The following is a 21926-nucleotide window of genomic DNA, read 5'->3' as shown; positions in this document are numbered from 1 at the left end:
TTACCAACAGAATAGGCCAGATTAATTTTTATCAAAATCGAAGAAAACAAAATTAAGAAAGAAAATATTTGTATTTTACCCCTTTTGTTTCATTTGTGGTTTGCCTTTGTTGACATGGGGATCAAAGTACATATATTTTTATATCAAATACCCCAAAATGATTTTGGCAACGTTTAGTTGAATTTGACATCTTAGTTTCAAAGAAAAGGTCAGTTATAGATGATGGATGACAGATGGTGGACAGTCACAACAAGTGATAGCTCTAGTTCACCCTGGCCCTTTGTCATCTGTCATTTCTGTTGCTTTGGTTATTATACATTCAGTTAATATCATTTGTACAACTGTATCTTTGTATTATTTAATGTTACACTATTTTTTCAGGTTAGAGCGAAATTTCGCGCATGATGAAACTGAAACTCGCTGCATTTGTTTACATCTTCCCCAAGTCAGGAACCTTTTGTTAAGTGGTTGTCGTCACAGTTGTTGATGTGTTTCATAAAAGAGGGACGAAATATACCAGAGGGAGAGTCAAACTTAGAATTTGTAAGGTGTACATTTTTTACTTCTGCAAGGTTTCAAATAACATTGACCTCATTATCATGCATCATTTGGCAATTTTCGTTATATGTTGTTTGGCCTTTTATACCTGTATGCTATGGCGCCACGGTATTTGGTGTATGGTGTACATGTCTGTCTGCATGTTTCATATATGACGTCAATTGTATTTGATATATTGAATGATAGTAAGATGTCTATGTCTGGCTGTCGGTCAGGGTTCATATACTTCGACCTTATGTTCCAAATTAATTGACCAAACCTAACTTTTACATTTGTCAGTTCCTAAGGTACTGTGAGGATCGGAACAGCTATATTTGGTGTACGGAATGTTTGTAGAGATCTTTATGGCATGGTTCATCTGACCTTGACCTCTTTTTATGAATCATTGACAATCTTAAGCGTATTTGACTCTTCTAGTAAAACCCTTAATATTACAGACGTTGAACAAATATACTATCATAAGTAAAGCAGACGAGACATTTCAGCATTTGCGCTCTGGTATTCTTTAGTCTGTAGTACATAGTTATCTCATTGGAAATCAATTGACATCTGGTACGTTGTATATAAAGACAAATAGAACTTAAAAAAGTACTGTTGCACAAAATGTTGGTTATCGTTCAATCTCAAATTGTTCATGAAAGATGCTGTCTTTGCTGTAAGTTTTTTGTTCATGGTTAATATTTTGGAGTAACGTAGCATACCCATATTATTGGCTAAATAGTGGCGGTCTGCCTGAATTGTACTAGACCGATTCTCAGAGCTGAATTTGTCACACTGATTTAGACACGATTTTAGTTGTTGTTTTTTATTTTTCGATGTAAAGTGTTGAATTAAAAAAAATAATAGCTTTAATGTTCATTCTAATCAAAATAGTTACAGGTTTCAACCAGTTGCAGATATAGAAAATGGTAAAAGAAATATTGTTTAAATTGAAATTCAAGGTTTTCGAAAACAAATTAACGCTTTTAATGGAAGAACATACTTTTATTTTACTGTACTATCAGATACACCAAAGTTTAAATTTCAAATATAACATGATATATTGAAATATGAACATTATAGGTACGAATCGCGTGTTTTTTCAAATTATTTCCACAGACATGCATTGCGCCTTTTGTGTTTTTTCGTAAAGTACTGCATATTTTCTTTATCTTATTGCACAGTAATGTTGAGGAAGTTGAACCATTTTGACAGACATATTTTTTTGTTCGGATTTGTTCCGCGTTTTAAAATTAAGCGATTTTTTTTACAGATTCTGGCCTAGAATTTACATTAAAATTCTTTCACGATCTGGTACCAGAGCTTTCACGATCGTCTCGCAATACTTGACCACCGTTAGATATTCTTTCACTGATTTCACGATCATTTCTTTCGTTAAACCGAATGACACTCGTGTAAAGAGAGAGAGCTAAGAAAACTAATCAGACAGCTGATAAGTTATCCTTTATTGACAAAAGTCCCACCTTTCATTCTGTAACACATACTCGGGGTAAGAAAATCGTCATCAAATATAGCAACACGAACAGAGCTTGGTCGCCTCCCTATTGAAGAGTATAAACTCTCACAAACATTGCTATACTTTTCCCGTTTGGAAATTCAAAATGTAAACCCTCTATTAAAAGAGATTTCTGAAATGTGTAAAAAACAATGCACTCAGACGGAATATATACATGTTATACTTATACCTTACTGATATCTTATTAATCCAGAAATGCTTAAAAATGTATAAGATACAAATATAGCCATAAATAACATTAAAAAGCCAACTACATGTAAATCTAATTGCAATGTCGTTTTTAATAATCTATTTGAAAATAAGATTAATGACTTAGGCAGCAACCATTTGATTTTCTGGGGGGGGCTATGGTTTTTTTTTCTGTGCAAACTTTTTTTTTCGCCTTCGGCGAAGAACAATCTATTTTTTTAGCGACAAACCGAAGACAATTTTTTTTCTTTCAATTTTAGCATTACATATAGTGGCAGCTGAGGGTGAAACAAACAATTTTTTTTACTCAGGGTCCAAAACAAATTATTTTTTTCACCAAAACCTGGAAACAAACTTTTTTTTCCAAAAAAAACCATAGCCCCCCCCCCCCCCCCCCCCCCCCCCCAGAAAATCAAATGGTTGCTGCCTTACTAGTAAATGAAAGTAATAAAATTTTCCTATACAAAAATATTTAGATTAACTTAAAACAAGAAATCTACCTAAAACATAACCATTCTGACTCCAGAAAACTATTAACTAAACTCAGAATTAGCGAACACACTCTTTTAATAGAAAAGGGTAGACATCTCAAGATCCCTAGAGATCAGAGGTACTGCAAATTCTGTAATGAGATAGAGGACAAAACACTTCTTTCTCAGATGCCCTAAAAATGACCTTTAAAGAAGAAGAAAAAATTGACTCCATGAAAATCAATTCTGAGTGGAAAGATACTGCTAAAGATGACATGCTAAACTTTACTAAACCACACATCTCACAGTCACATTCAAAATACAGTTTCCTTTAAAAGACAGTCATTAGAACTGAGGACGGGAGACCCAAGCCAATAATTTGAACTGCTATTTTGATATTGTAATTGTTTATTTTTGTATATATGTTATGTTTGTCACATATCATGTTTTTTTTTTTTATTTATATGGAAATAAAGTATTTGAATTTGAAAAAGATACAAGATCAATTTTGACTAGATATTATAAAGTTAATATTGATATTAAAAGACCTCCGAACAAAAAGGGATGTTTAGATCCCCAAGCCCGAAGGTCGAGATGTCTTTTAATGTCAGTATTAACTAAATCATTGAACTTTAGCTGTCTTACAAACCGTCAAAAACATAAGAAAAGTACACAAAAGCACCCCCGATTTGGACAAGTTGATATAAGATAAATATATTTTATTACCAATTAAAATCCCACAAAGGGAAAGGGAGGGGGCATATAGAGAATACAAGTATAAGCAAAAAGAACATGGATTCAGATACATAGAATATACATACACAATTACGATACAATTAGACTGTAAAAAATAAAACTGACCTTGGTTTACAGTATATGAGAAATTAATACATTTAACTCAAATTGATTTGAATAAATGTTCCAATAACTTAAAGAACCTGATTATAAATATATAATTTTTTGCTGATTGTGTAGTAAAGTTAAAAAACTTAAAACAAGAAATCTACCTAAAACATAACCATTCTGACTCCGGAAAACTATTAACTAAACTCAGAATTAGCGAACACACTCTTTTAATAGAAAAGGGTAGACATCTCAAGATCCCTAGAGATCTGAGGTACAGCAAATTCTGTAATGAGATAGAGGACAAAAAACACTTCTTTCTCAGATGCCCTAAAAATGACCTTTAAAGAAGAAGAAAAAATCAACTCCATATAAATCAATTTTGAGTGGAAAGATACTGCTAAAGATGATATGCTAAACTTTACTAAACCACATCTCACAGTCAAATTCAAAATACAGTTTCCTTTAAAAGACAGTCATTAGAACTGAGGACGGGAGACCCAAGCCAATAATTTGAACTGCTATTTTGATATTGTAATTGTTTATTTTTGTATATATGTTATGTTTGTCACATATCATGGTTTTTTTTTTATTTATATGGAAATAAAGTATTTGAATTTGAAAAAGATACAAGCTCAATTTTGACTAGATATTATAAAGTTAATATTGATATTAAAAGACCTCCGAACAAAAAGGGATGTTTAGATCCCCAAGCTCGAAGGTCGAGATGTCTTTTAATGTCAGTATTAACTAAATCATTGAACTTTAGCTGTCTTACAAACCGTCAAAAACATAAGAAAAGTACACAAAAGCACCCCCGATTTGGACAAGTTGATATAAGATAAATATATTTTATTACCAATTAAAATCCCACAAAGGGAAAGGGAGGGGGCATAAAGAGAATACAAGTATAAGCAAAAAGAACATGGATTCAGATACATAGAATATACATACACAATTACGACACAATTAGACTGTAAAAAATAAAACTGACCTTGGTTTACAGTATATGAGAAATTAATACATTTAACTCAAATTGATTTGAATAAATGTTCCAATAACTTAAAGAACCTGATTATAAATATATAAATTTTTGCTGATTGTGTAGTAAAGTTAAAAAACTTAAAACAAGAAATCTACCTAAAACATAACCATTCTGACTCCAGAAAACTATTAACTAAACTCAGAATTAGCGAACACACTCTTTTAATAGAAAAGGGTAGACATCTCAAGATCCCTAGAGATCAGAGGTACTGCAAATTCTGTAATGAGATAGAGGACAAAACACTTCTTTCTCAGATGCCCTAAAAATGACCTTTAAAGAAGAAGAAAAAATTGACTCCATGAAAATCAATTCTGAGTGGAAAGATACTGCTAAAGATGACATGCTAAACTTTACTAAACCACACATCTCACAGTCACATTCAAAATACAGTTTCCTTTAAAAGACAGTCATTAGAACTGAGGACGGGAGACCCAAACCAATAATTTGAACTGCTATTTTGATATTGTAATTGTTTATTTTTGTATATATGTTATGTTTGTCACATATCATGGTTTTTTTTATTGATATGGAAATAAAGTATTTGAATTTAAAAAAGATACAAGCTCAATTTTGACTAGATATTATAAAGTTAATATTGATATTAAAAGACCTCCGAACAAAAAGGGATGTTTAGATCCCCAAGCCCGAAGGTCGAGATGTCTTTTAATGTCAATATTAACTAAATCATTGAACTTTAACTGTCTTACAAACCGTCAAAAACATAACAAAAGTACACAAAAGCACCCCCGATTTGGACAAGTTGATATAAGATAAATATATTTTATTACCAATTAAATGCCCACAAAGGGAAAGGGAGGGGCATATAGAGAATACAAGTATCAGCAAAAAGAACATGGATTAGCATAGATACATAGAATATACATACACAATTACGATACAATTAGACTGTAAAAAATAAAACTGGCCTTGGATTACAGTATATGAGAAATAATACATTTAACCTTAATTGATTTGAATAAATGTTCCAATAACTTAAAGAACCTGATTATAAATATATAAATTTTTGCTGATTGTGTAGTAAAGTTAAAAAAACTTAAAACAAGAAATCTACCTAAAACATAACCATTCTGACCCCAGAAAACTATTAACTAAACTCAGAATTAGCGAACACACTCTTTTAATAGAAAAGGGTAGACATCTCAAGATCCCTAGAGATCAGAGGTACTGCAAATTCTGTAATAAGATAGGGGACAAAAAACACTTCTTGCTCAGATGCCCTAAAAATGACCTTTAAAGAAGAAGAAAAAATTGACTCCATGAAAATCAATTCTGAGTGGAAAGATACTGCTAAAGATGACATGCTAAACTTTACTAAACCACACATCTCACAGTCAAATTCAAAATACAGTTTCCTTTATAAGACAGTCATTAGAACTGAGGACGGGAGACCCAAGCCAATAATTTAAACTGCTATTTTGATATTGTAATTGTTTATTTTTGTATATATGTTATGTTTGTCACATATCATGGTTTTTTTTTTTATTTATATGGAAATAAAGTATTTGAATTTGAAAAAGATACAAGCTCAATTTTGACTAGATATTATAAAGTTAATATTGATATTAAAAGACTTTCAAACAAAAAGGGATGTTTAGATCCCCAAGCCCGAAGGTCGAGATGTCTTTTAATGTTAATATTATCTAAATCATTGAACTTTAACTGTCTTACAAACCGTCAAAAACATAACAAAAGTACACAAAAGCACCCCCGATTTGGACAAGTTGATATAAGATAAATATATTTTATTACCAATTAAAATCCCACAAAGGGAAAGGGAGGGGGCATAAAGAGAATACAAGTATAAGCAAAAAGAACATGTTTTAGCATAGATACATAGAATATACATACAGAATTACGATACAATTAGACTGTAAAAAATAAAACTGGCCTTGGTTTACAGTATATGAGAAATTAATACATTTAACTCAAATTGATTTCAATAAATGTTCCAATAACTTACAGAACCTGATTATAAATATATAAATTTTTGCTGATTGTGTAGTAAAGTTAAAAAACTTAAAACAAGAAATCTACCTAAAACATAACCATTCTGACTCCAGAAAACTATTAACTAAACTCAGAATTAGCGAACACACTCTTTTAATAGAAAAGGGTAGACATCTCAAGATCCCTAGAGATCAGAGGTACAGCAAATTCTGTAATGAGATAGAGGACAAAAAACACTTCGTTCTCAGATGCCCTAAAAATGACCTTTAAAGAAGAAGAAAAAATAAACTCTGGGACCATATAAATCAATTTTGAGTGGAAAGATATTGCTAAAGATGATATGCTAAACTTTACTAAACCACATCTCACAGTCAAATTCAAAATACAGTTTCCTTTATAAGACAGTCATTAGAGCTAACTTAAGGACGGGAGACCCAAGCCAATAATTTGAACTGCTATTTTGATATTGTAATTGTTTATTTTTGTATATATGTTTTGTTGGTCACATATCATGTTTTTTTTTTTTTTATTTATATGGAAATAAAGTATTTGAATTTGAAAAAGATACAAGCTCAATTTTGACTAGATATTATAAAGTTAATATTTATAGTAAAAGACCTTCAAACAAAAAAGGATGTTTAGATCCCCAAGCCCGAAGGTCGAGATGTCTTTTAATGTCAATATTAACTAAATCATTGAACTTTAACTGTCCAATACAAACCGTCAAAAACATAAGAAAAGTACACAAAAGCACCCCCGATTTGGACAAGTTGATATAAGATAAATATATTTTATTACCAATTAAAGGCCCACAAAGGGAAGGGGGGCATACAGAGAATACAAGGCCCACAAAGGGAAAGGGGGGCATACAGAGAATACAAGGTCCACAAAGGGAAAGGGGGCATATAGAGAATACAAGGCCCACAAAGGGAGGGGGCATACAGAGAATACAAGGCCCACAAAGGGAAAGGGGGGCATACAGAGAATACAAGGCCCACAAAGGGAAAGGGGGCATACAGAGAATACAAGGCCCACAAAGGGAAGGGGGGGGCATACAGAGAATACAAGGCCCACAAAGGGAAAGGGGGCATACAGAGAATACAAGGCCCACAAAGGGAAAGGGGGGCATACAGAGAATACAAGGCCCACAAAGGGAGGGGGCATACAGAGAATACAAGGCCCACAAAGGGAAAGGGGGGCATACAGAGAATACAAGGCCCACAAAGGGAGGGGGCATACAGAGAATACAAGACCCACAAAGGGAAAGGGGGGCATACAGAGAATACAAGGCCCACAAAGTGAAAAGGGGGCATACAGAGAATACAAAGCCCACAAAGGGAAAAGGGGGCATACAGAGAATACAAGGCCCACAAAAGGAAAGGGGGGCATACAGAGAATACAAGGCCCACAAAGGGAAAGGGGGCATACAGAGAATACAAGGCCCACAAAGGGAAGGGGGCATACAGAGAATACAAGGCCCACAAAGGGAAGGGGGGCATACAGAGAATACAAGGACCACAAAGGGAATGGGGCATACAGAGAATACAAGGCCTACAAAGGGAAGGGGGCATACAGAGAATACAAGGCCCACAAAGGGAAAGGGGGCATATAGAGAACACAAGGCCCACAAAGGGAAAGGGGGCATACAGAGAATACAAGGCCCACAAAGGGAAAGGGGGGCATACAGAGAATACAAGGCCCACAAAGGGAGGGGGCATACAGAGAATACAAGGCCCACAAAGGGAAAGGGGGGCATACAGAGAATACAAGGCCCACAAAGAGAAGGGGGGCATACAGAGAATACAAGGCCCACAAAGGGAAGGGGGGCTTACAGAGAATACAAGGCCCACAAAGGGAAAGGGGGGCATACAGAGAATACAAGGCCCACAAAGGGAAAGGGGGGCATACAGAGAATACAAGGCCCACAAAGGGAGGGGGGCATACAGAGAATACAAGGCCCACAAAGGGAAAGGGGGGCATACAGAGAATACAAGGCCCACAAAGGGAGGGGGCTTACAGAGAATACAAGGCCCACAAAGGGAAAGGGGGCATACAGAGAATACAAGGCCCACAAAGAGAAGGGGGGCATACAGAGAATACAAGGCCCACAAAGGGAAGGGGGGCTTACAGAGAATACAAGGCCCACAAAGGGAAAAGGGGGCATACAGAGAATACAAGGCCCACAAAGGGAGGGGGGCATACAGAGAATACAAGGCCCACAAAGGGAAAGGGGGGCATACAGAGAATACAAGGCCCACAAAGGGAGGGGGGCATACAGAGAATACAAGGCCCACAAAGGGAGGGGGCTTACAGAGAATACAAGGCCCACAAAGGGAAAGGGGGCATACAGAGAATACAAGGCCCACAAAGGGAGGGGTAACTCGAATGATTCAGCGCCCTCTATCGGTCAGTGTCCTCTCGATCATGTAGCGATCGATAGTGAGTCGGAATAAAACGACTGGATTATTCGGGTTAAGGGAGGGGGGCATACAGAGAATACAAGTATAAGCAAAAAGAACATGTTTTAGCATAGATACATAGAATATACATACACAATTTCGATACAATTTGAGTGTAAAAAATAAAAGTGGCCTTGGTTTACAGTATATGAGAAATTAATACATTTAACTCAAATTGATTTGAATAAATGTTCCAATAGTTTTAAGAACCTGATTGTAAATATATAAATTTATAAATATGTTTAGTAAAGTAAAGTTATGTATTTTAGGGCAAACAAAGTCAAAGAGAGCATCTCATAGGTATAGGAAGATGTGGTATGAGTGCCAATGAGACAACCCTCCACACAAAAAACAACTTATGAAAGTAAACCATTATAGGTCATGGTACGGCCTTGAACACGTAAGCTTGGCTCACACCGAGCAACAAGCTATAAAGGGCCCTAAAATTACAGTGTAAAACCATTCAAACGGGAAACCCCACTGTGTTATCTATATAAAAAACGAGAAACGAGAAACATGTATAAACTACATAAACAAACGACAACTACTGTACATCAGATTCCTGACTTAGGACAGGTGTCTCTATCCGAGTTAAATTTTTCACGTGAAGTTACAGAAAAAAAAGGATTTCATCTTCACAACAGCCAGAGGAGTACTTTTTGAAAATTCATCATTTTGTGGAATATTAGAAAAACGACCAAATTCAATTTGAAGCTTATGAGCAGATATACGTAATTTACAAATAGCTCTTATCAAATCAAAGTTCTTAACCAAAGAGAGATAATTCTCATAGCCAATATTTTGTTTAAATTATATGTTCAACTTAAATGATAGTTAAACTGTATTAAGACTGATATTGTGACGTTAACGGGTCATTGTAAATGCTCCTTGGTTAATTTTAGATATATGTATTATATATAACTAGGTTGTTTGTTCACTTTTCGCGGGGACCGTTTTTCTCGTGCTTGAGACTCAAATTGAATGTCCAGACTTGGGTATTTAAACCTCGTCTGGACACTACTTCTTTAGATTGGGGAAAACTTTCGCACTGGTAAGTTGTACTTTAAATTTCATTTTTTCGTTTTCATTTATTTCTTTCCATTTGATATTAAAAAAAAATCTCGATTCTAAAGTCAAACATTTCTTAATTACAGGCACTTGTGTCAGAGGAAAAAAAATCCTATATATTAAATAGGAAGATCATAATTTAGGATTTAGGGTTTTTAAAGAGATTGGAACATTTTGATAGCGATATTGAAGGGGATGTTGGGGTTAGTTACCAAATTGCAATGGAAACGGACTGATAAAATGACCGTACATCAATTATTTATTTATTTTATTTCATTTGCATTAAAATAACGGCAAATGATAGTTTTACAAAATTAAGGGGTAAATTTATTTTCTTATTTGTTAAATGAGCCATTGAGGCAATCAAAACCCTATACAGACCTTTGTTAAATGAGCCATTGAGGCAATCAAAACCCTATACAGACCTCATTTATAAGTTACAGGTGTGGATTGTACGAAACTCGTTTTGTTTACTTACAGTGTAATGTCTTGTTTCCTTTTTTGTACGCCCGTTTACGGTATACCGTTGTCCGTCCGTCCGTCTGTCCATCATCACCATGTCGGACATTTAACTCAAAAACGCTTGAACAAATTTGAATAAAATTTGGTGGATTGTTTATATCTATTGACCTGAGCTGGTTTATGTTTTTTATAATTTTAGATTTTACGTTTCCGAGTTCTGGGGTTTTTATTCATTAAAAAGGGGAGATTTTCCCGTTTTCGGACAATAACTAAAACTGCTTACAGTAGTTCTATTTAAACTTTGGTGAATTGTTTATATCTGTCGACGTAAGCTCCCTTTCAAGTTTCGTGAATTTCTGATTTGACATTGAGAAGTGATTGAACTTTATTCTTCGAAAACGCGATTGGCGTATCATGCTCTCATGGCGCAGCTGATTATTTGATATTGCACTTCAATATATCGTCAAGTTTTTAAAGCACTTTCTGTTCATATGGTAATTTTGTTTTATGTATTTATTTTTTAAACAAACTGGTATATATCGTTGTAAAATTTTACGATTACAAATGTGTTTTTGTCGAGCCTTCGACTTTAGTCGAAAAAGCGAGACTAAGCGATCCTACATTCCGTCGTCGTCGGCGTCGTCGTCGGCGGCGTCCACAAATATTCACTCTGTGGTTAAAGTTTTTGAAATTTTAATAACTTTCTTAAGCTATACTGAATTTCTACCAAACTTGGACAGAAGCTTGTTTATGATCATAAGAAAGTATACAGAAGTAAATTTTGTAAAAATAGAATTCCATTTTTTCCGTATTTTACTTATAAATGGACTTAGTTTTTCGGCGAGGAAACATTACATTCACTCTGTGGTTAAAGTTTTTAAAATTTTAATAACTTTCATAAACTATCCTTGATTTGTACCAAACTTGGACAGAAGCTTGTTTATGATCATAAGATAGTATCAAGAAGAAAATTTTGTAAAAATAAATTTCCACTTTTCCATATTTTACTTATAAATGGACTTAGTTTTTCTGCGAGGAAACATTACATTCACTCTGTGGTTAAAGTTTTTAAAATTTTAATAACTTTCATAAACTATCCTTGATTTGTACCAAACTTGGACAGAAGCTTGTTTATGATCATAAGATAGTATCAAGAAGAAAATTTTGTAAAAATAAATTTCCACTTTTCCATATTTTACTTATAAATGGACTTAGTTTTTCTGCGAGGAAACATTACATTCACTCTGTGGTTAAAGTTTTTAAAATTTTAATAACTTTCATAAACTATCCTTGATTTGTACCAAACTTGGACAGAAGCTTGTTTATGATCATAAGATAGTATCAAGAAGAAAATTTTGTAAAAATAAATTTCCACTTTTCCGTATTTTACTTATAAATGGACTTAGTTTTTCTGCGAGGAAACATTACATTCACTCTGTGGTTAAAGTTTTTAAAATTTTAATAACTTTCATAAACTATCCTTGATTTGTACCAAACTTGGACAGAAGCTTGTTTATGATCATAAGATAGTATCAAGAAGAAAATTTTGTAGAAATAAATTTCCACTTTTCCATATTTTACTTATAAATGGACTTATTTTTTTTGCCAGAAACAAAACATTCACTCTGTGGTTTAAGTTTTTAAAATTTTTATAATGTTCTTAAACTATCCTGGATTTCTACCAAACTAAGACAAAAGCTTGTTTCTGATCATAAGATATTATTCAGAAGTAAATTTTGTAAAAAAAAAATTCACTTTTTCCGTATTTTACTTATAAATGGACTTAGTTTTTCTTCCAGTTAACATTACATACAGTCTGCAGTTAAAGTTTATAAAACATTTATTAGATTCATAAACTATCCTGGATTTTTTACCAAACTTGGAAGCTTCTTTCAATCAAAAGACTGTATCGAGAGGGAAATTTTTATTGATGTTTTTCCTCATTTTTGTTGAGTCTGCGATTAACAGCAAGCGTAGGCGAGACACTGGGTTCCGTGGAACCCTTACAAATTTTTCTATATTGTGATGTTATACTATTGTTTCAGAAAAAGGGAGAAAGTTTGGTACCATTAAAACGTTTAATCCCGCTGCAAATGTTTGCACCTGTCCTAAGTCGGGAATCTGATGTACAGTAGTTATCGTTTGTTTATGTAATTTATAAGCGCTTCTCGTTTCTCGTTTTTTTTTATATAATTAGACCGTTGGTTTTCTCGTTTGAATGGTTTTAAACTAATAATTTTGGGGCCCTTTATAGCGTGTCGGTGTTCGGTGTAAGCCAAGGCTCCGTGTTGAAGGCCATACATTGACCTATAATGGTTTAATCTTATAAATTTTTATTTGGATGGAGAGTTGTCTCATTGGCACTCATACCACATCTTCCTATATCTAATTAGAATGGGATTCACTTTATTTTAATGTTTTTATTCATACATGCATGTACACTTTCTTTTTCGTTTACTTATTTAAGGTTCATAAGGAATTCAAAAATATGGCCGCGTTTACCCCTCAAAATTTACTATGAGTACAAACAAACTGGTACATCTAGGAAAGTTTTAAGGCATGGCAGGAACTAGATATATAAAAGTTATATGAAGTACACGTTTCAGAAAATTAAAACTTACCTGGATTTTTATGTCCAGTTTTTTCCCAGTCTGCAGAAGATAGCAAAATAAACAAACACCCGAGTTTCATTTGATACGGTCCACTCATTTACAGTTTAAATCACCTATTGTCTGCAGATGTCAATTGTCCATCTATTGTCCATTTAAATCAATACTACTCACAACATGTATTATGAGGAGAGATTCTCAAACCTCTTTCCCCGACTTGGTTTATTTTGGCACCTTCTGCAGGAACGAAAAAAACTTGATAGCAAAATCTAGTAAAGTTTATAATTTTCTAAAACATAAAATGCAGTTACAATTTATATATCTAGTTCCTGCCATCCCTTAAAACTTTCAAGTGCAGGTGAATAGGTTTGTCTGTACTCAGAGTAAATTTGTGGTGTAAATACGGCCACATTAGCCAAAAGGTTATGATGAACCTTAAAATTGATTAAATTATGCCAACAATTACTTTCTCCAATTGACCGTAACAAAATATTTTTTTATATAGAACAGCGTATAATGTATCGCTACATGTACTCTATAACTTAAATTATTTTATTATTTTTCGATAAAAATAATAGAAATATATAAGAGTTGTTTTACCCTTATTGCTTTAGAATTATTTGTAATGAGGAAACCTATACTATTATCAAAAATAATCATAATCATCGGTACAATCGCACACATTTACCCTTGAAAAGATCAAGACAGTTTTTTTCAAATTTCTTCTATAGCAGAAATTCTGAAGTTCTAACATTAAAATACTAGTAGTTGATGGGCAGAAATTTTGTTCTGGAACGGTTTTTGACGGTACTTTGTCGGATCATTCTGACTGATCTGAACAGATAAAAGAATTGATTCCAACTGTTATCATGTTATCATTATACATAACACATCAGCAAAGTTAACAGTTGTAATTATTTACTTGAGCAACACAACGGATATAGTATGTGGAGCATGACATGTTTACCCTTCCGGGGCACCTGTTTTTGGTGGGGTTTGTGTTGCTCAGTCTTGAGTTTTCTGTATAATGTTTATTATTGTTTTAACCTTTCTGTGATTGGTCTTATTATTTTCAAGTGCCACAGCGGTATATCCTATTTGTATGCCCCATTTATGGGCATTACGTTTTCTGTTCTGTGCATGTGTCCGTTTGTCCCGCTTCAGGTTAAAGTTTTTGGTTGAGGTAGTTTTTGGTGAAGTTGAAGTTCAATCTTGAAACTTGGTACACATGTTCCTTATGGTATGATCGCCAAATTAGAGATGTTACCCCATTTTGACGGTTCATTGAACATAGAAAATGGTGGTGCGGATGGAGCATATGTGTACTTGGGAGACATTCTTATTTTATTCTGACGAAACTAATTTCACATTTTCATTTCAGCTTTTCCAGCACACATAATGGCTAGAGTATTATCCATTCTCGCAGTTGTGACATTGTTCGTACTTGCAGTAGAATCACACGAACTTAACTTCTGTGATGAAGTAGATTGTACAGCTAGCTCTTTCTCTCTACGTCCTGCAGAATGGCCTCGGTGGTATGTAGCTATGGGGTCGGACGCAAAGGGTCAACTGCATGGTATTCACAGAACCATATCTTTCGGTAATAGTCACAAATTCAATTTTGAACGCATCCGTGCAAACGAACCATATTTCTACATAACATCAAAGAAATGGAATGAATGGTATGTTTACATGACAGATACACGAGACGGTTTGATTCAGTCGACCAAATCAAAGCCAGGTGCGGAAGGCGAATGGAAGATCCAGAAAGTATCCGAAGGAGTATATACATTGTTCCCAAAGAAATGGCCTAACTGGCACATGTGTATGAAAAATGACTATAAGGGTACCATGTACGGGTGTCCAGAAGGGCGTTTTTTCATAGACAAAAATTAAAAATATGGAACTGAATTTTTGACCTTTTGTTTATCAAAATCTATGAATAGAAATAAATTGAAAAAAACATGTATTTTAACTTTATTCTTTTTAATTGGACATGGTACATGTGTAACATTTATGAAACCAAAGGGAAAGAGTTTTTTTTTTGTTCTGTGTTACTCATCTCAAAGTAAGGATATCGCTAACATTTCCTTCACCTCACTGCGATTTTCAGTTGACTCCTAGCAGAGTTTGTGGCAAAATTTTTTGGTTGGTGTCAAAAATAAAATATTGTCAAGTTTCCAAAAATAAAAAGATAATATTGTCAAAGAAATCTAGAAAAATTTTCGTGTTGACTATTCGACAATCACTGTAATATACATGTAGCAACAATCCAACAATTACTCGATTGGGGAACACATCATTATTTAAAATGCATAACTTGGCAGGAACGTACATATAAATGGACCAAATACTTCAATTGGACCGGAAAACAATTCAAATAGAGCGCACACGAAAGAGCATGTATCTAAAAAAATATTGCCTGAAGAGAGACGAATGGTACTAAATAGACATTCAACTCACAAGTCACAAATAAATTGATAACGCCCAGGATAAAAAAATGAAAAAAGACGAACAAACAAACACTAATTATACAAAAAACATAACATATAAAATAGACTGAGCTAAACGAACCGCACCAAAAACTAGGTGATTTCATGTGCTCCGGACAAGTAAGCGGATCCTGTTCCCCATGTGGCACCCATCGTGTTGCTCATGTTCGTACAAATCCGTTAATAAGTCTCAATTCTGTAAGCAGGTGCGGATCCAGAGGGGGGATCCGGGGGTTGGAAACCCCCCTTTTTTTTGGACGATCAATGCATTTGAATGGGGACATGTAATTGGAATCCCCCCTTTGTCCTGGGTTAGGAACCCCCCCTTTTTTTTAAATGGCTGGATCCGCCCCTGGTAAGTCATTTTTCAGAAAAGTGGACGGGATTTCAGTTACGACATAAGGAACACAAGGAACATATCCGCTATCATCTGTGAAACGGATGTTTCGTAACGATTTTTTTATCGTAACTTTTAAGGAATGATTTCAACTTCACCACGTTTACCTCTTTGTGTAATATCTTCCTTGTGAGCCGCAACCTTCTATCCGAAAATCATAATAGGAAATAAAAGTCCTGGATTATCATATCAATTAAGAAATGTATACTCCGTAATCAGGCGCTGCCGGAATTTTTTTACTATTAATATTGATACATAAGAATAGAAAGTTCACAATAGGTAAGCTGAAATCTTCTTTTTTTCATAAAGTTTTGTTTTCGACCGACCCACATTGTCAATTTTGAGATGTAATTCACAATACGAGACGGACTTGTCTGTATCTGGTGTATACCTTATCTCAACTTCAATGGGATATATGTGTTCAACAGTTACATAGTCACCACATTACAAATATGTTGTCAATCAAGAACAGCCGATTTCATTGAGTATGCATCCAAAGGTATTATCTTTGGTAAGCTTGCTTGTTATCTGAACTGTTAAGACTTCCAAACTGTTCCCTTAATTTTGAAGGTAGTTAAGTCAGCAACTGTGGTTTCATTTTGTTTTCGTTTTTTAACGGGCTCGAACATTTACCAAACTGAATAAAATCATTACAGCTGATTTCCTAATGTTTGTAAAGTAAAACTTTGGTTGGCTTGCTTGCTTTGTGTGTATAGTTGTTTATACAAGCTTTGAACAATATATATAAAGGCATAGTTTAACTTGTATATTTTAAATTTAATTTAATTGGTTGTTATCCTAATATGATTATACAATATACAAACAAAGCAATCAAGCTAACCAAAGTTTTGCTCTACATGCATTAGGAAATAAGCTGCAATGATGTTATCCATATATTATGTATGTGCGACGAGGTGGAAAATTTGATATGTTTTGTGAAAATTGCAGCGTTGGATCTAATATAAAAAAGAAGATGTGGTATGATTGCCAATGGGACATCTGTCCACAAGAGACCAAAATGACACAGAAATTAACATGTATATGTCATCGTACGGCCTTCAACAATGAGCAAAGCCCATACCGCATAGTCAGCTATAAAAAAAACCGGTTTGACAATGTAAAACAATTCAAACGAGAAAACTAACGGCCTTAATTATATGAAAAAATGAACGTAAAAACAAATATGTAACACATAAACAAACGACAACCACTGAAATACAGGCTCCTATATATACAACTCAATTTTGATCAAGTACTCAAAAGAACGAAACAAAGATGTCTTGTTGAAAGCACACCAGTACCAACAATCTATGCAGACGAATTAGTCAAACTACGCAACAGAGACTAGGACAACGACTCCGAAAGACTAGTCCAGAGTATGCCCACCTTTACAACCTGCAAGACATCACACCATACCCGGCACAGTCAGACGATACCTCAACTGCCAATTTCAAGACATGAATGGATGATGGAGACCAAGACCGTATCCTGATATTCAGCACCACTTCAACGTTTTTTGTGATGCAACACTTTTCAAAGTTCATTTTAAGAAAATCCATATTGTTCAAGCAGTAACAGCAAAAAAATACTTTCAACAGCTCGACAAATATCTATTAGATTTAGGGACGACATCAAAAGATCGATGTAGGATAAAAAAACTTAAATCAAATAGTTTGGGGGTGGGGGTTAAAATTCTGCAAGTTTTGTATATCTAAAATCGATTTTTACATATATCCCTATTGGTAAATCAATTTTTCCCAAATTAAGTTAAGAGGGGGGTGGGGGAGTCGGTGAAAAAAATATGTGAATTAAGTTTTTTATCCGACATTGCACTTTTGATGTCGTCCCTTAGCTACCTGTAATTTACTTTTCTGTTTAATTAGTATGATTGTTTTGATAAGCATGCACTTTTGTTGTGATAACTATTTGCACCTATTCCTGGAATGCCAACATAATTTTACAGGTAAATTGTCGGTAGATCAAAGGATGTTGACATTCAAGAAATAAACCCTATATACAATATATGTATTCTGGACCATTCTTGTGGAATAATTTGCCAATACCGTTAAGAAATATTACAAATGTTAATTCTTTGAAATACAAAATAACAGATCATTTATTGACATCAACCTAGCTGTATCAATAATATTAAAAACTGATCATGTCATCATGTTTATTTTTTTTTCATCACATTTTATCAAGTTGTATTGAACATTATTATCATACTTGACTTTTTATACTAATGTATGCAATGTATATGTTTGCATTTTGTTTGATTTCTCATAATGAGGGCCTCAGGGAAGATTAGTTATTAGCTAACTGTGTAACCCTCTTAAAATAATTGCTGTTGTTGTTGTTGTTGTTGTTGTATACAAAGCACGTTTTAGAATAAAAATAATAGGTAATATGGCACCCACTGTGATTCAGAGGCTTTAAATATTGGACCTGAAATATTTCACATACGTCAACATGAACGATCAATGCATTTGAATGGGGACATGTAGTTATGTAGTTGGAACCCCCACCCCCCCTTTTTATACTGGGTTAGAGCCCCCTTTTTAAAATGGCTAAATCCGCCCTGCCGCTTTCATAACACTTATTTTAAGCATACTGAATATTATGATGTTCTTACTTTCAGTTCAGATCCTGATAAAAATTTTACTCATCCAGTACAGAAAGAAGTGTTTCATTGAAAGTTTTTGTGTTTTTCAGAAATGATTTTTGAATGACATTATACAGGTTTAAAAGAGCTCATAAAAATTTCATAATGGACAGTGGTCATTTCATCTGAAATTTCACTGTTTCAGGTCGTAAAATTATTGCACAGGTACAATGCATAACAATGGAAAAAAAACCTGTTCAACAACTTTAACAAGGCGAAATTGAAGGTCGAATAGTGAAGCGCGTAAACAATACTTTTTTAATCTGAGCATGCAAATCGAAGATTATGTTATATATTTTACAATAATCATATTCGCAGAACAAAAACATATATTTTGAGAATCCCAGACACTATATTAGTTGACAGTTCTTCCACTAATTCCACGTGTTTTCCGTTGTAGTAAATTCATAGTAGCCCACAATGCATTGTAGCTCATTGAGTCGATTGGTCAGTTTTTCAAGGCCGTATTGGCCTTGTGTTTGGGAAATTAATATGCAAATATATTCTGACGTAAAGATATCTAGAGTTCTCGACCTGTTAAAGTATGATAGTTTACCTAACTTACAATGACTTGACGGTTCGACTAACAAGCAAGCTAACCAAAGATATTACCTTTGGCTACACACTCAATAAGATCGGCTGTAATTAAGCATCTTGATAATGTCAGTTTGAAAGATATTTTTTTTACTTTACTTTACGCTACATAGATGTTCACTTTATTTTGCGCTACATAGATGTTCACTTTATTTTGCGCTACATAGATGTTCACTTTATTTTGCGCTACATAGATGTTCTCTCACTTATTAGAATCCATGTGATTTTTTTACAAACAGTAATGTAAATTAATATCTATATACGTGTTTCGTGCTAGAAATCTAGCAGCAAAAAGTACAGCTGAAATTGTAAATTTGTTGTTGGTGCCACTTTCAACCTTTTGCATATATCATGGCGGCCAGATTATCGCTTGATGAAGCTTGATAGATGGTAGAGAACCAACGACCAAAACTTGCAATCCAAACTAGAGGCTCTAAATTGTTAAAATTGCATGTTAAACAAAGGACACGGATGGATTCATGACAAAATTGTGTTTTGATGATGGTGATGTGTTTGTAGATCTTACTTCACTGAACATTCATTATCTTTATCTATAATCAACTTGGCCCAGTAGTTACAGTGGAAAGTATTTTGTAAAAATTTACAAATGGAGTAGGTCCAGTAAGACCCCTTTTTGCCCCAAAGTATAGCAGTTTTACAAAATTGTTAAAATCTAAGCTTTTAGTTATTTGTTGGAATGTAGAATGCTTCTGCTGCATAAATATGGGCTGTTTTGACAATAAAATGCACATATATCGGACACTAGCACCATTAAGTCATGCTAAATTACTGAAATCTTCACAATTTTAGCATTTCAGTTAAATTTTATAGATCTTTAGACGGTTGTCGTCTTAAATGAAAGTGGCCGCATTTGTGTTCATTCTTAATATTGAAATGTAAGTTGTATTTGATGATAATACAAAACATATATAAAAGTTGAGATGGGCACGGATGCGGCCACTTTCTTTTTTGACAACAAAGAGTGCACATGCTGAAATGTCTCGACTTCTTAACTAATCATTGATATTATGTTGATAGTCCTAAATGTAAAGCTTTATTACACTGTCACATAAACTTAACATTAACCAAGAAAACTAAACATTGACCAATGAACCATAAAAATGAGGTAAGGACAGATGAACAATGCCAGGCAGATATGTACAGCTTACAATTCTTCCATACAACAAATACAGTTGACCTGTTGCTTATAGTTTAAGAAAAACAGACCAAAACACAAAAACTTAACACTGTTCAATGAACCAAGAAAATGAGGTCAAGGTCAAATAAAACCTGCCCGACTGACATAAAGATCATAAAATATTTCCATACACTAAATATAGTTGACCTATGGCATAAAGTATTAGAAAAAAAGACCAAAACTCAAAAAACTTAACTTTTGACCACTGAACCATGAAAATGAGGTTAAGGTCAGATGACACCTGTCAACTATATATGTACACCTTAAAATCATTCCATATACCAAATATAGTAGACGTATTGCATACAGGATAAGAAAAACAGACCAAAACGCAAAAACTTAATACTGATCAATGAACCGTGAAAATGAGGTCAAGGTCAAATAAAACCTGCGCGACTGATAAATAGATCATAAAATATTTCCATACACCAAATATAGTTGACCTATTGCATATAGTATTAGAAAAAAGACCAAAACTCAAATACTTAACTATAACCACTGAACCATGAAAATGGGGTCAAAGTCAGATGACACCTGCCAGTTGGACATGTACACCTTACAGTCCTTCCATACACCGAATATACTAGACCTATTGCTTATAGTATCCAAGATATGGACTTGACCACCAAAACTTAACCTTGTTCACTGATCCATGAAATGAGGTCGAGGTCAAGTGAAAACTGTCTGACGGGCATGAGGACCTTGCAAGGTACACACATACCAAATATAGTTATCCTATTACTTATAATAAGAGAGAATTTAACATTACAAAAAATATTAACTTTTTTTTTAAGTAGTCACTGAACCATGAAAATGAGATCAAGGACATTGAACATGTGACTGACATAAACTTCGTAACATGAGGCATCTATATACAAAGTATGAAGCATCCAGGTCTTCCACTTTCTAAAATATAAAGCTTTTAAGAAGTTAGCTAACGCCGCCGCCGCCGGATCACTATCCCTATGTCGACAAAAACCATCTGAAAAATGACATTTTTTGGCATATTTGATAGATTTTTCCATATTTAAGTTTGAATCGGAACGTTTTAAATGACTTGATTAGTTAAAATCTTTCACAGAGACTAATTGAATCAACTGAAATAGACACTTTTAAAAGTGTTTAAAAAGTGTCCAAAATCTTTCATCAGATGAACCTGAAATTTGAGGTCAAAATTGGCCCTTACCACCCTACTCCTTTATGCAACCCATCAACGGATTACCCGATTGTTCTGAAAATTTCAGGGCAGATAGATCTTGACCTAATGACAATTGTATCCTGTCAGATTTGCTTTAAATGCTTACAAAGTTTGCTTGTAGAGATATTAGCCAAAAACTGCATTTTACCCTATGTACTATTTTTAGTCATGTCGGTCATCTTGGTTCGCGGGCATGGT

The 21926-nt window shown here is 34.1% G+C and overlaps 1 long non-coding RNA gene across 1 annotated transcript; it reads left to right on the top strand.

Moving 5' to 3' along the window:
• Window positions 1–9997: 9997 nt before the first annotated feature.
• Window positions 9998–15098, top strand: LOC143044870 (uncharacterized). The gene is made up of 2 exons (XR_012968797.1): window positions 9998–10099; window positions 14569–15098. It is a non-coding gene; the product is annotated as an uncharacterized LOC143044870 (long non-coding RNA).
• Window positions 15099–21926: the final 6828 nt, after the last annotated feature.

The sequence above is a fragment of the Mytilus galloprovincialis genome, chromosome 9 (assembly GCF_965363235.1).
Source record: "Mytilus galloprovincialis chromosome 9, xbMytGall1.hap1.1, whole genome shotgun sequence".
Classification (NCBI taxonomy): Eukaryota; Metazoa; Mollusca; class Bivalvia; order Mytilida; family Mytilidae; genus Mytilus; species Mytilus galloprovincialis.
The sequence above is the reverse complement of the archived record's forward strand: the minus strand, read 5'-3'. Positions and strand labels throughout refer to the sequence as shown.